We start from the raw sequence: 16,301 nt of genomic DNA, 5'->3' as shown, positions 1-16,301 counted from the left end.
CCTTCTGGCCCAGGCTGTGTCTAGAAATGTCAACCAGGAGCTAGGTCCTGGAATGGGGGCCTCAAGACTGTTCCTGATACCCTATTCCTCCGTAGCTACACTGATGTCCAAGTTTCAATACAAAGTCCTCTTTACTCTCCCCTCTCCTCTCCTTAGGAGGAGGGAAGGAGTCTCTTCCAGAGCTGCAAACTGTGCCTCCTGTGTTTGGGGCAGCAATGATGCAAGCACTCTCTTGGCTGCACTACCTGGTGTTTCACTAGGCCATCTCCACCCAATATCCACTAGCTTCAAGCCCAGCACATCACCAGGACTTGTCCAGGAATTGAAGTCTCTTTGGCTTAGACTGCTTTTTAAGTTTATTTAAGACCCCTGAGAACTTTAGCCCGTAGTGGTGGGTCTTGCCTGAACTCAGGCTCCTACCACTGAAATGGAGAATTTGCCTCTGGCTAGAGAAGCTCCGTCTGTAGGCACTGGCTGAGTTATGCCCTGTGTTGTTTTCTGCTGTGACAGGGCAGTACTGAGTTCCAACATCAAGTGGCACAATTACTGTTTGCTGCTTCCCCTGAATGCACAGATTGTCCCCTGAATGCACAGATTGTCTTTCCATACCACTCAGCCATTGCTGGGGGATGAAGGATGGCTGGTGTAGGTGATTCAAGATTGTCTTTCCTCTTCAGTGCCTCTTTCCTTAATATAATGTTAAAACCACAAACTGTTATTGCACTCCTGATTTTTTATTCTTATGGAGGTGCTTTTTTTTGTGCGGATAGTTCTTCAATTTGGTGTTCCTATAGGGCGGACAATTGTTGGAGCCTTATTTTCGTCCATCTCCTCAGTTATTATATATTATTGGCCTTCCTCAAATAGTAAGGTGTAAAATAGCATATTTTAATACATGGAAGTTATTATATTGAAAATAGCAAACTTTAATAAGATAGACAGATTTTTAAAAAGGAAAAATGTCTTTGTGGATAGACAAGATGGACAAATTAATGGAAATAAAATTGGTGAAAAACAGCCTTCATGAATAGGAAAATTAAAGGGGTCAAAAGGAAAGAAGGCAAGTTTATTAGCCATTAGAGTCCCTGAAGAGAGAGAAGGAAGACCACATCACCTCCATCTGGAGATACGCAAAAATCTCATGAGGGGGTGACATTTGAACTTGGAACAGGAGGAATGACTACCAATTTTCTTGGTAGAAAAGATGTAGTAGGCAGCATAATGCCTTCTAAAATATGTCCATGTCCTGACTTGTAAATTTGCTTCTGAAAATGAAAAAGGGACTTTGCAAATGGCACTAAATTAAATATCTAAAACGGATATTATCTCACCATATGGGCCTGATGTAATCAAGAACCCCGGAGAGAAATGAGAGGATCAGCCTCAGAGAAGAAGATGTGACAAAAGAGGAAGAGGTTGAATTGTTGCAGGGCCATGAGCCAAGTAATGCATACATCTTCTAGAAAATGGAAGAGGCAAGAAAGTAATTCTCCCCTAGAATGTCGAGAAGAACTGCTGTCCTGCTGACTCATCTTAGACTTCTTCAGAATTGCAAAATAATAATTGGTGTTGTTTTTAAGCCACTAAGTTTGTGACAGTTTGTTACAGATAACAATAGGAAACTAACACAGATGGAGAAAGACATCCTAAGAATCTGAAAAATGCAAAACTTGATGTACAGCCTATTCAGAGAATGAGAGAAGTTTGAAGTGTTTTGACTCTATGGTATTGTAGAAGAAGGTCTGGAGAATAGATTTGTATAAATCAAAACAGGTAACGTTACTTAAAGCCAGACAAAGGATCTTGTGTGAATTTTTATAGCAGATTTCTATCATAGAAAATAATTCTAGCAGTAATGAGCTGCGAACACTGGAGTTATAAGACTAAGAAGATTTTTATATTCTATATAATTTTATTGTAATCTGGTCATATAAACCCTTCACAAATGCTTAAATTAGATGAATAGAAGAAGATAGGTTTAGTTAACTCTGATAATATTCTCTGCTATACTTTTTTCTTTGCTCATAATGATTCCTCATTTCCTCTTCTTTTATATAAAAATGAGCATAAGAAATCATTATAATAAGAGTAGAAGTGTACTGTAGTTTCTCCTAGGAAACTTACCATATGGTACCTGTCTCTTTGTTATTTAATTTAACTTGATCTGTTAAATATCAGACTTGTAAGAGCTCATGTGTCATACTAATTAAAGTGTCATATTCTTTTAAGGATCTAATCCCAAAGAGACATGCATCCTCTTGATAAGATAAAAAATATTTTTATATGCCACAACTAAGAAATAAAAACTCAATACATGCTCAAAGAATAAAAGGCATTTTAAAATAGTATTGCAGATTTTTTTCCTACTCTATCTTTGTTTTAGAAATTCATCTGGGAAAAAATGTAGCTAATGATAGATGCATGCAATTAGGTATTTAATTTGCCTACTCATGAGAATGAATAACTTAACAATTTCTCCAATGTAATTTACGAAAGTAAATAACATTGATGCTCACAAACATTAATAATCAAAGAAATACAAATAAACACAATTGGATTACTAAAGTGAACTATTTTAAAAAGTATCTAATTTTTAAAATATCACATTAAAGGCCTTTTCTGCATCTCTGAGATAATCATAAGGTTTTTGTCTTTCTTTCTGTTTATCTGCTGGATTACATTTATTGATTTGCATATGTTGAAGCAGCCTTGCATCCCAGGGAGATATTGATGGGACATATCTGAAAATAATAAGAGCTATTTGTGATAAACCCACAGCCAATATCATACTGAATGGGCAAAAACTGGAAGCATTCCCTTTGAAAACTGGCACAAGACAGGGATGCCCTCTCTCACCACTCCTACTCAACATAGTGTTGGAAGTTCTGGCCAGGGCAATCAGGCAAATGAGAGAAATAAAGGGTATTCAATTAGGAAAAGAGGAAGTCAAATTGTCCCTGTTTGCAGATGACATGATTGTATATTTAGAAAACCCCATCGTCTCAGCCCAAAATCTTCTTAAGCTGATAAGCAGCTTCAGCAAAGTCTCAGGATACAAAATCAATGGGCAAAAATCACAAGCATTCTTATACACCAATAACAGACAAACAGAGAGTCAAATCATGAGTGAACTCCCATTCACAATTGCTTCAAAGAAAATAAAATATCTAGGAATCCAACTTACAAGGGATGTGAAGGACCTCTTCAAGGAGAGGTCAACTGCTCAACAAAATAAAAGAGGACACAAACAAATGGAAGAACATTCCATGCTCATGGATAGGAAAAATCAATATCATGAAAATGGCCATACTGCCCAAAGTAATTTGTAGATTCAATGCCATCCCCATCAAACTACCAATGACTTTCTTCACAGAATTGGAAAAAACTACTTTAAAGTTCATATGGAACCAAAAAACAGCCCGCATTGCCAAGACAATCCTAAGCCAAAAGAACAAAGCTGGAGGCCTCATGCTACCTGACTTCAAACTATACTACAAGGCTACAGTAACCAAAACAGCATGGTACTGGTACCAAAACAGATATATAGACCAATGGAACAGAACAGTGCCCTCAGAAATAGTACCACACACCTACAACCATCTGATCTTTGACAAACCTGACAAAAACAAGAAATGGGGAAAGGATTCCTTATTTAATAAATGGTGCTGGGAAAACTGGCTAACCATATGTAGAAAGCTGAAACTGGATCCCTTCCTTACACCTTATACAAAAATTAATTCAAGATGGATTAAAGACTTAAATGTTAGACCTAAAACCATAAAAACCCTAGAAGAAAACCTAGGCAATACCATTCAGGACATAGGCATGGGCAAGGACTTCATGTCTAAAACACCAAAAGCAATAGCAACAAAAGCCAAAATTGACAAATGGGATCTAATTAAACTAAAGAGCTTCTACACAGCAAAAGAAACTGCCATCAGAGTGAACAGGCAACCTACAGAATGGGAGAAAATTTTGGCAATCTACTCATCTGACAAAGGGCTAATATCCAGAATCTACAAAGAACTCAAACAAATTTACAAGAAAAAAACAACCCCATCAACAAGTGGGCAAATGATATGAACAGACACTTCTCAAAAGAAGACATTTATGCAGCCAACAGACACATGAAAAAATGCTCATCATCACTGGCCATCAGAGAAATGCAAATCAAAACCACAATGAGATACCATCTCACACCAGTTAGAATGGCAATCATTAAAAAGTCAGGAAACAACACATGCTGGAGAGGATGTGGAGAAATAGGAACACTTTTATACAGTTGGTGGGAGTGTAAACTAGTTCAACCATTGTGGAAGACAGTGTGGCGATTCCTCAAGGATCTAGAACTAGAAATACCATTTGACCCAGCCATCGCATTACTGGGTATATACCCAAAGGATTATAAAACATGCTGCTATAAAGACACATGAACACGTATGTTTATTGCGGCACTATTCACAATAGCAAAGACTTGGAACCAACCCAAATGTCCAACAATGATAGACTGGATTAAGAAAATGTGGCACATATACACCATGGAATACTATGCAGCCATAAAAAATGATGAGTTCATGTCCTTTGTAGGGACATGGATGAAGCTGGAAACCATCATTCTCAGCAAACTATCGCAAGGACAAAAAACCAAACACTGCATGTTCTCACTCATAGGTGGGAATTGAACAATGAGAACACTTGGGCACAGGAAGGAGAACATCACACTGGGGCCTGTTGTGGGGTGTGGGGAGCAGGGAGGGAAAGCATTAGGAGGTATACCTAATGTAAATGACGAGTTAATGGGTGCAGCACACCAACATGGCACATGTATACATATGTAACAAACCTGCATGTTGTGCACATGTACCCTAGAACTTAAAGTATAATAAAAAAAATTAAAATTAGTATAAATATTTACTTCAAGAAGGGCTTATAAAATGCACAGTTCTGTTAAGTAAAATGGCCTTGACTAGCAAGAGTCATAAGCCTTCGTTTTTTATTGATATGAAAATTAATTTATTATTGTAATATTAATAATTCAAATGAATAATTATTTCTTTTCTATATTTTCCAAAAATCACTCAAAAACAAAAGTAAATTATCACAAAAATATTACTCAATAATATGTATTAAGTAAAATTTGAAAATTCAAAGTAATCTAATTATCTAATATTAAGAGTGTTAAATCATAATACACAAATACTATGAAATAATATACATGTAATTAAAATAATGATTATGAAGATCAAGTATTAAAATCCAAGTATCCTACTGTAGTGAAATGAAAATGGCAGACTATTTTGATTACTATGACAAGAAACCTGGCTGTATGTGTGGATTTTAGGATGTCAAAATGAAATGCATTCAAGGTGGTAACATTTTTATTATTATTATTATTTTCTATTACAGATTCAGGGAGAAAATTTTTTAACTAATAAAATTTCATTTAAATCACAAGTGATTATTTTTTTCACTGTGAAATTGAGATTTATCTTGAAAATTCTGGTTTGTAAATCTAAATGTTAGTCATTTAAATATACAGAATATTGAAATAAACTTCCATCTTTAATAATCTAAATAGATTTTAGACTTGGCTCTAAATTTAGAAACAATCCAAAATATTAAAATAATATCCTGAAATGTTTTTCTATAAAATGCACAACTATCCCAGCTTTTAGGCATAGCATTATCCTGGTCTTATAACCTGCTTGCCTGAAATCTAGGAAAGAGATCTTGGTATCCCTACAGCAGGTGACATGGTTTCAGGGGACTCAGAGAGACAGGGTCTCACTCTGTCACCCAGGCTGGAGTAAAATGCTGTGATCAAGGCTCCCTGTAGCCTTGACCTTCCAATCTCAAGCAATCCTCCCACTTCAGCCTCTTGAGTAGCTGAGAGTAGAAGCAGGCACTACCACACCCAAGTGGTTTTTAAATTTGTTTTACAGATGGGATCCCACTGTGTTGCCCAGGCTGGTCTCCAACTCCTGGGCTCAAATGGTCCTCCTGCTTCAGCCTCCCAAAGTGCTGAAATTACAGGCATGAGCCATCATGCCTGGCCTTGAATTTAATGTTTTACTTTTATTATGATGTGTATGATTAAATGTTGGCAAAGATGCTTTATCATATTTGGACATTTTTCCTATATTCCAATTTCACTTTTTAAAAAAATATTGGCTGATTTTTATCAAATATTTTCAGCCCTTAACTATGTGTTTATAACATAACTGATTAATTTGTGTTAACAAGGCACCTGAAATAGGAAATACTTTTATATGAAATGCACAATCCTAGTCTTGTATTTATATCAGCTAAACCTTAGTTGAATATGGTGAATTATATTATTTAAACTCTTTTACCTTCAATTTGGTGTAATTTTACTCATTTTTAATAATTAAACTAGCAACTAAAATGTATTTATAGAGCATATGTATTATATTTGTCAACATGTGATATTAGCCTAATGATGGATTGGTATTTTTCTGTAGGCTGTGAACATTTGCATAGCATTGAACATTTCTGTTCTTTGAAAGTTAACTAAAATTCTCAAAAGAATCATATGGTAGTTGTAACTTATTTACTAATGGGCATTTCTAAACACCTTCCTGATGGAGGATATTATTCCCTTGTTACTGTATGTCTCGGTGTTCTATATTTTTAAAAATTAACTTTAGTTATTTTTTGAATATTACCCATTTTCTCTAAATTTCCAAATATTTTAGTCTTTATTCTATTGTGATTATATATCACTTCTTCTGACAGTCATTTTTTTATTTTGGTTGAATTATTCTGTACTTATTAGGTATTTGTCTATTTTATTTATCTATTCAGGTCACTTTTCAATAGTTAAAAATCCATTAATTTTACTGTTTAGCAGAATTAATTGCATTCTCCTACTTTTATGTTTTGTATTTTTGTGCTTAATTTGTTTCACTCTTTTATTTTTCTTGTTAAAAGGAATCCATTATTATTTGCATTATCATTGACGACTGTGAGAATCTGCAGAAAAAAACAGTATGGAACTACAACTTCACGTTCTTGAGAAAAGCTTGCAGTGTAACATGCGTTTGTTTGTGGTGCCTGAGGAAGAGAGGTTGGTGAAACTGGAGTTGGACTCAGTGAATCGGAGATAGTTTTGTTTTTTTTTTAATTATACTTTAAGTTTTAGTGTACGTGTGCATAATGTGCAGATTTGTTACATATATATACATGTGCCATGTTGGTGTGCTACACCCATCAACTCGTCATTTAGCATTAGGTATATGACAGAAAGGGGAACATCACACACAGGAAATAGTTTTAACTCTCCAATGGAACTCACAGTGAAGTTGTCAAGTCCCCTGATTTCTCAACAATACCAACTAGTTCAATAAGCAAAGAGAGTATGCTTGTGCCTACTTGTTGCACAATGAAAGAATCAAATAATTTCATTGATTCCAGCAGCAGAAAAGAGAGTTGGTAGTGCTGAGCTGCTGAAGGTTCATTACTGCCTAGCCTTGAGAATGGAGGCCCCACTCGGTACTCTTCATAAGAGATGCCCCAACTCGTCAAAGGAATTATGGTAATCTCCTTATTTTCTGCTGCACATTCTTCCCTCTGCTAATCTCAGTACACTCATATACTAACTTTCTTGTCTTTTAAGTGATCTCACATGTTTTGAAACCAAGTTCAGATAAACTCACAAGTGGGTTAAGGGGCCAGAATAGTTTAAAAGAAATACAATTACTTCATTATCTCACTTACAGGTAAACTTTAAAATGTTGTCCTTATAAAAGTAGAGAGCAGAATAGTGGTTACCAGAGGCTGGGGGGTAGGGGCATGGGAGGTGTTGATCAAAGGTAAGAAATTTCAGTTAGGGAAGAGGAATAAGATTTTGAGATCTATTGTATAGAATGCTGACAATAGTTAATAATAATATATTGTATATTTCAAAATTACTGAAAAAGTAGATTCTAAATGTCCTCACTACAAAAAATGATAAGTATAAGAGGTGATAGATATGTTACTTAGCTTGATATAATCATTAAATGATGAATATATATCAAAACATCAAGTACAATTATTATTTATCAAGTAATTTTTTTAAAAAATTAAAAGGAAAGACAGGCAGAAGGAATTATCATTGCTGTGTTGATGAAACAGAATGAGCAAAAGATAAATTTTGTTTCTGGAATTTAAAAATAAGAGTTTCTTAATTTAAAAAATGTGATTCTGTAAGACAAGACTTGGAAAGGCAAATAAAGATAACATTTTACAGAAATAATAAAAAATGCAATGCTATAAAATAACTAATAATATCCCATGAAATAAACAGAAAATATTCCAAAAGTTCAAACAGAACTCAAAGAAACAGATGAGATCAGAGAGAGAGAGAGAGAGAGTGAGAGAGAGAGAGAGAGAGAGAGAGACAGAGAGAGAGAGAGAGGATGTTAGAATACGATCATAACAGTGAGAAATAAGATCTAATTATTCATGTTATATTTAACTGCTTGCTCAATCTTAGAATGTGCAATAAAAAATTTCAGAAATGCTAACCTAAATTCTCCAAAAATCTTACTAACTAGACTTTAATATTTGTTTAAAAGTGTGTTTGTTCCGAGCTTGAGGATATATAGTCCAAATGTAATCCTCATGCTTTAATTAGGTTAGTTCATTAGCCATTTCAGGGTGATCATATTGTTTATTTGAATTTAGTTTGGTTCATCTATTTCTATTTGAATTTTATTTATGGTACCTTTGCCATAATTATTGATTATTTTTGTTCTCTCACACCCTCTCATACGTGAAATATTTACATGGTTCCAATGATCAGAAGCATACCATAATGTATATTCAGAGAACTGACATGTTACCCCCTTCATTCTATTATTTTCACTATGTTCCCATCCACCTCTGCTCTCCAGCTTAGTATTCCCACTTTTGATTTTAGAGGAGCCACCAGAATATTTTATTATCTCCTCCCATTTTTAAACACAACATAGAGTATACTTTTTTATACTTTTATTTTACCTAAAAATAGCCTGCTACATATTATAATTATATATACAATTATAATGTAATCATACTATATTAACTTAAAGAAAATTTTCTCTTTTTTTTACAGTTACATAGTACTCTTTTGTGTTTGTATACATTTCTGATTTAGTCAATCTCCTTTGTTTTGACATTTAGCTAATTTTAACTATTTAAAATATTACAGTTAAAATTAGCTAAATGTCCAAACACGAGGGCTCACGCCTGTAATCCCAGCACTTTGGGAGGCCAAGGCAGGTGGATCACGAGGTTAGGAAATCGAAACCATCCAGGCTAAGATGGTGAAACCCTGTCTCTACTAAAAATACAAAAGATTAGCAGGGTGTGGTGGCACGCGTCTGTAGTCCCACCTACTCAGGAGGCTGAGGCAGGAGAATCGTTTGAACCCGGGAGGCAGAGGTTGCAGTGAGCCTCACCACTGCACTCTGGCCTGGTGACACAGTGAGACTCTGTCTAAAAAAAAAAAAAAAGAAAAAAAAGAAGAAAATTATAATTGTTGCATACACACACACACACACACACATATATATGTATATATATATATCTCCTATCTTCTGCTTAAATTTGTGATATCCTATCTTTTGCTTAGATTTGTGGAAGTGAAATTGCTTAGCCATAAGGTACCATGTAGATTTTTTGGATAATACCAAATATCCTTCTTTAGGAATGTGCAAACTGGCATTTCCTCAAAAGTTCATGGGAGTGCATTTTCCACATATCCTCACCACAGAGCGCTGTAATTCCTCCATCAGCCTGTCTCTCTCTCTCTCTCTCTCTCTCTCACCTTTCTATCTAAACTTGGCTAAAATGGCATAAAAGAAATAATATCTCAGTTTATATTTATAGTTCTCTTATAATAAGAAAAGTTAAATTTTCATATGTCTAAGAGCTTTTGACATATTTTTGTGAGTTGTCAGTTTACATCTCTGCCCTTATGTTTCTATCAAATTTTTAGTCTTTTCCTCTCAATTTGTATTAATTTAAAAAGTCTTTTATTGTTAAAATAATGTTGCAAATATTTTCTCCCAGTTTTTCAATTGTATTTTGGTGTTCTCATATGGTGTTTTTGCTTTGCAAAGTTTTTCTTTTTGTTTTTTTTTGGATGTAGTCAAATGTTCCACTAATTTTTTTCATTGCCTCTGAAATTTTATTCAGACTTAGAATAATTTTACCTACATAGGGTTATATAGGAATTCATCTCTGTTCTCATCCTGGAATGCTTTGATTTCTTTAAAAGAGTAAATACTACATTTATTTTAATTATTATTTTATATAATGTGAGAAGGGATTTAATTATATCTTTTTCAAAATGGCAAACTGATTGATTGATTGATTGATCCCAGAGCTACGCATTACAAATCTCCTCATCATCTCAGTGTTTTAAGATTCTACCTTTATCATAAATGAAAGTTTATTTTTTACTTGCATTTATTTCTGTTATATAATTACTTCTTTATCCTATTTCACCGTATGTCTGCATGCACCAATGCACAGTTTTAATTGTAAGGTTTTATATAGTATGTTTAATATTGGGTAAGGCTAATTTCTTCCCCTATACTCCAGCTTTCTTTTTAGTATTTCCAAGTTAATTTTGTATATTTACTTGTATATTTTTGTACATTTTGTATACTTTTATGTTTATTATATTTCTTTTGTATATTTTATATATTTATTTTGTACATTTATTTTACATATAATTTCCGTATCAACTTGTCTAATTATGTAAAGAAACTTATTAACATAGAGATTGCAGTTAAATTATAAATTAACTTATATGGAGCTAAGCTGTATTCTATAAAGTTTAAGCACCTTACACAAAAGTAAAAGACTTCTTCCCATTTTAATAATTTTAATTTTATATTTTTCAGGCCTTTTAAATTTTTTTCATGTAGATTTTGCACATTTCTTCTTACACTTATCTCTTAGTATTTTATAGTTATTGTTGAATATTGATTTTATGTGTTATTATGTTACCTGTTATTGCTTGTGTATATGTATTAGATATGCTATTTTAATGTTTGCTGTACTATTGAATTGTTTTATTTTAATTTAGTTTTATTACTGAATCTCTAGGGTTTTCTAGTTACAAAACCTTACCATCTGCAAATATAGTTTTCCTTTTTGTTTCTGATTCTTATGTCTCTAAATGATTCATTTTGTCTAATTGAATTGGCTAACCTCTATTATTAAGTTGAACATTAGTAAGAAGAGTGCAATACATTCTTTAAAATCTTATTGGAAATACAAGCAGTGTTTCTGAATTAAGTAAAACACTGATTCTAAGACTAAGATTATATAAAATTCCCATATCATGTTAAGAAAGCAAACATCAATTACCAATTTTGTACTTTTATTCATCTCTCAGGAATAAATTATACATTTTGCAAAGGACTTTCCAACTTCTATAGAGGAAAAATAGCTGGTTTTTACTTTTAGATGTATGAATATGGTGTGCAGAAAGAGTTAACATATAGCAGACCTGATTTCTATCCTTCGAAAGGCCTGATTAAAAGATTAGGCTTGGCTGATGCTGCAAACTTAGATTTTGGAAGGATTACCATCACTCTGATGGGTAAGAATGGCTCACTGTGCCTAAACTGCTTGTACAAACAATGTGGTTTATGCTAACTTTTTCTTTCCTTCTAGGAGTCTGGAATTTTGATAGGTGCCTCATGACTATCCCCTAATAGATACCCTAGGCACTAAATCCCTAATGAGCTTCCCTGGTGGACAACATTTCATATATGTTGTCAAAAGTTGTTGCTGAGGGAATTAAGCACAGCCCATATGATCCCACAGGGAAAGGACTCCTAGAAACTTTCATACCTGGTTTCCACTGGACATTGCCACATATGCCTTTTCCCTTTACTTATATGCTTTTCATCTTTTACTGTAATATATGATAGCCATGAATAAGACTATGAGTCCTCCTAGCAAACCATCAAACCAGAAGATTCATATGGTTTTTATATCAATGGATTTCCTAATATTGTATCAACATCATATTCCCAGAATAAATCACACTTGATCAAAATGTATCAGTTTCTTAATGATGTGTTGTATTCTGTTACTAATATTTTTACATTTCAATCAATATTAATAACTGATATTTGTCCATAATTTTCTAACTGTATTAGATTTAGGTATAAATGCCATACTTACTTTACAAAAAGTATTAGATTTTCCTTAATTTTTTGAAATTTTCTTTTTTATAAGGTGCAAAAAATTTCAAAATCATTGGCACTATCCAGGCTTTGAAATTTTGACACAAGTCTTCCTTGAATTCATCTGGGCTTAATGATTGATTTTGAGGAAGTGTCTTGATAAATTTTTCTTTTCCTAATAGAGAAATTAGCTTATTTAAATTTTTTACATATAGTAGGGTCTATTTGGGCAAATTATATTTCTGTAGGAAATTATCATTATATCTTTCAAATATATAGCAGAGAGATTGTAGGATTTTTTAAATGCATCATATGTCATGTCAATGGTTACTTCCTCCTTGTTCTTTATTATACATATACCTCAGTTAAGGTAGCTAGTAATTGGTCTGTCTTGAAAATTTTTTACCAAAAAATATTATTTTTATTTAGTAATTATATATTTTGTTTCTCAATTTAGATAAATTGATAAAGCAAATATTATTTTTTGCTTTATCTTTCCTTTATTTTTTCTTTGTTTTTCTTTTCTCATTCACTTATAATTTTTATTTTTATTAATAAAAGGGTTTAGGGCTATAAAACTTTTTCTGGCTACATTCTTGAATGTATTACAGGTGTCCTGATATAGAATACCTCCATTATCCGTGATTTTTATTAAAAAATACTTTTGGATTGTATTTTACCTTTAACCGAAGAGTTTAATTTAAAAAGGGAGAGAAAAATGATAGAAGTAGGCCAGGCACAGTGGCTCACACCTGGAATTCCAGCACTTTGGAAGCTGAGGCAAGAGGATGCTTGAGCACAGGAGTTACAAACTGGCCTGGGCAACATAGTGAGACTTTGTTTCCATAAACCAGTTTTAAAAGTTAGCCAGCTAATTTGGAAAGATGGCTTGAGCCTGAGAGGTCAAGGCTATAGTGAGTCATGACTGTGCCACTGCACTGCAGCCTAGAAGACAGAGTGAGACCCCATCTTAAAAAAATCATAGAAGTAATAATATCATAGTTATATATAATTAAAATACATTGCAAATACCAAAAATTTCAATTGTTTTAAATTTCTACACTAGTCATGTACAGCTAACAGTTGTACAGTAAACAGCTGTATATAGCCTTCACTTCTCACTAGACGTCTTATCAAAAAAGAACTTAAAATTTACGGGAAAAACTTTCACTTTGTGTTAGAAACTTAGTTTCTTGGCTTTCTTATTTCTATCTGATGGAGGCCAAAGAACTTCCATAGTTCACAGGCTATGCTGAGACAAATTAGAAAAGAAACATAAAACAGAAATATTTTGTGTGTAGCACATTGCCCAGAGATGAGACAAATTGGCCTTTCTAAAAATGATATGGTGCAATGGAGACATTTAAGAGCTTGTTAGCAATTCCTACAGGTCCCAAGAGGTTCAAACAGTTCAGAAACAGAACAGAACATGATTTAGTATATTTTCAGAGAATTCAAAAGTTTTTGTAAACTCACTCAGGAAATCTTCAGGGAAAAACAAACTTTGCTACTCTTTTTATTTGGTAACTTTCTATATTCTCAGAATAAGCTTGAAAACCATTTTATGTTGGCCCCAATATCCCACAAATCTGGCAACAGTGACAGGAGTCATGTCATTCTGACAGGTGGACCTGACTAAACTAAGTTAGTGGTGGCCATGGGTGTCTGTCAATTTTAATGATGGTAGTCAGATTTCCCAAAGTGGTAATCACTCCGAAGGTGGGGTTTTTTTTATTTTTTTTAAAATTAATTGGTTAATCAATTAATTTTTGCCTGTTTTTGGCACTTCTAGCAAGTATTCTCTTAGTATTCTTTTTTTTATATACTTTAAGTTTTAGGGTACATGTGCACAATGTTCAGGTTTGTTACATATGTATACATGTGCCATGTTGGTGTGCTGCACCCATTAACTTGTCATTTAACATTAGGTATATCTCCTAATGCTATCCCTCCCCCCTCCCCCCACCCCACAACAGGCCCTGGTGTGTGATGTTCCCCTTCCTGTGTCCATGTGTTCTCATTGTTCAGTTCCCACCTATGAGTGAGAACATGTGGTGTTTGGTTTTTTGTCCTTGCAATAGTTTACTGAGAATGATGGTTTCCAGCTTCATCCATGTCCCTACAAAGGACATGAACTCATCATTTTTTATGGCTGCATGGTATTCCATGGTGTATATGTGCCACATTTTCTTAATCCAGTCTATCACTGTTGGACATTTGGGTTGGTTCCAAGTCTTTGCTATTGTGAATAGTGCTGCAATAAACATACGTGTGCATGTGTCTTTATAGCAGCATGTTTTATAATCCTTTGGGTATATACCCAGTAATGCGATGGCTGGGTCAAATGGTATTTCTAGTTCTAGATCCTTGAGGAATCGCCACACTGACTTCCACAATGGTTGAACTAGTTTATTGTGCCATCAACAATGTAACAGTGTTCCTGTTTCTCCACATCCTCTCTAGCACCTGTTTTTTCCTGACTTTTTAATGATCCCCATTCTAAATGGTGTGAGATGGTATCTCATTGTGGTTTTGATTTGCATTTCTCTTAGTATTCTTTGTATTCCTACTCTTCCTGTTTCCAAATTGCCTATGTGCAATCATCAAGTATTTTAATGATAATTCCTGTCTTTATTTCCCTATATCACTCTATTCTCTCCATGTCAATTACTTACCTTCCAATATCATGCACTTACTCCATACAGACCGTTTCAAAACTTTTCCATTCTCCATTCCCTCCAGCTTCCCCTCAGTAATTGGTCAGTTAATAAGCCTTTCTGATCAAGTCACCATCTCTCACTGGAATTGTTGCAATAGCCTCTTGACTGGCCTTTCTAATTTTTGCCCTCGCCCCTCTACAGTTTATTCCTAACAGGACAACTAGTGTGACAAAGCAATCAATCAATTAGTCAATATTGTCCTTCCTATGATGAAATGCTTCTATTCCAATGGCTTCTGTTGTCTCTAAGATTTAAAGAGAAATTATTAAAATATCTATTAATGCCCACATTCTAGTCCTTTAATATATGCTATATATTAAATGTTATATATTTATAATATTATGTGTATATATATATAATATTTATATTTCCCTCCTCCTTTATAGCATTTCACACTACCTGTGGCTTCACTGGAGTTATTGCATTGAATTTGCTGCCTTTTTCTTAAGTCAAACTTTTTGCTCATGGTGAAAGGAATAGAGAAAGAGTTTCTGAGATTCCTGTAGAATGTATATTATTTATTAACATAATAAAGCACCTAATAAATTTTGGTAGGTCATCTTAAAATAAATAAGGGGTTAATTTTTAAATATGCTTTTTGAAAAAATATTTTATTAAGATCTCAGTAAGTCAAAGTGATTCTTTAAATTTCATATAATAACCACATATCAGAACTAAAACATACATTTATTTCTCTCAAAATATAAATTATTGGCTCTGTACTGTATCACACCATCGTTATTTAAACAACAGTAATTATTCTTGATATGGTAACCACAAATTTGTATTGACTGGTTTTAAAATCTATACTAACCAGGAGAACATTTTAATATACACTAACATTTTAAATTGAGTTTGTTAAAACAAAAGGGAATTTATATACTCTCTGATATATCATGTAAACATTTTAAGTGTAGCTTTTTTCTTATAAGAAGATTTTGTCAATTAAATGATTTCAAAGAAAACCTTTTTTTTCTTTTATGGAATACAGATAAATTCTTTCTCTTTGATGTACAGTTCTCTAAGTTTTTAAGAATTCAATTAGTATTGTACCTACCACCACAATACAGATACACAACTCTTTCATCACTGCAAAATATCACACTTTGCATGTGTGTGTTTCAACCCTACACACACCTCTAACACCTGACAATCACTATTCTCTTTTGATCTGTTATCTATTTCTACAGCTTTTCCTTTTTAAGAATGTCATATGATATGGTTTGACTCTGTGCCCCCACTCAAATCTCATATAAAATTGTAAGTCCCAGTGTTGGAGAAGGGGCTAGGTAAGATGTGATTAGATCATGGAGGCAGATTTCTGCTTGCTATTCTTGTGATAGAGGTCTCAGGAGATCTACTTGTAAAGTGTGTGGTCTCTGCTCTCTCT

Source organism: Pongo abelii, chromosome 6 (genome assembly GCF_028885655.2).
Source record: "Pongo abelii isolate AG06213 chromosome 6, NHGRI_mPonAbe1-v2.0_pri, whole genome shotgun sequence".
In the NCBI taxonomy this organism is placed as follows: Eukaryota; Metazoa; Chordata; class Mammalia; order Primates; family Hominidae; genus Pongo; species Pongo abelii.
This window is presented reverse-complemented; position numbering follows the sequence as displayed.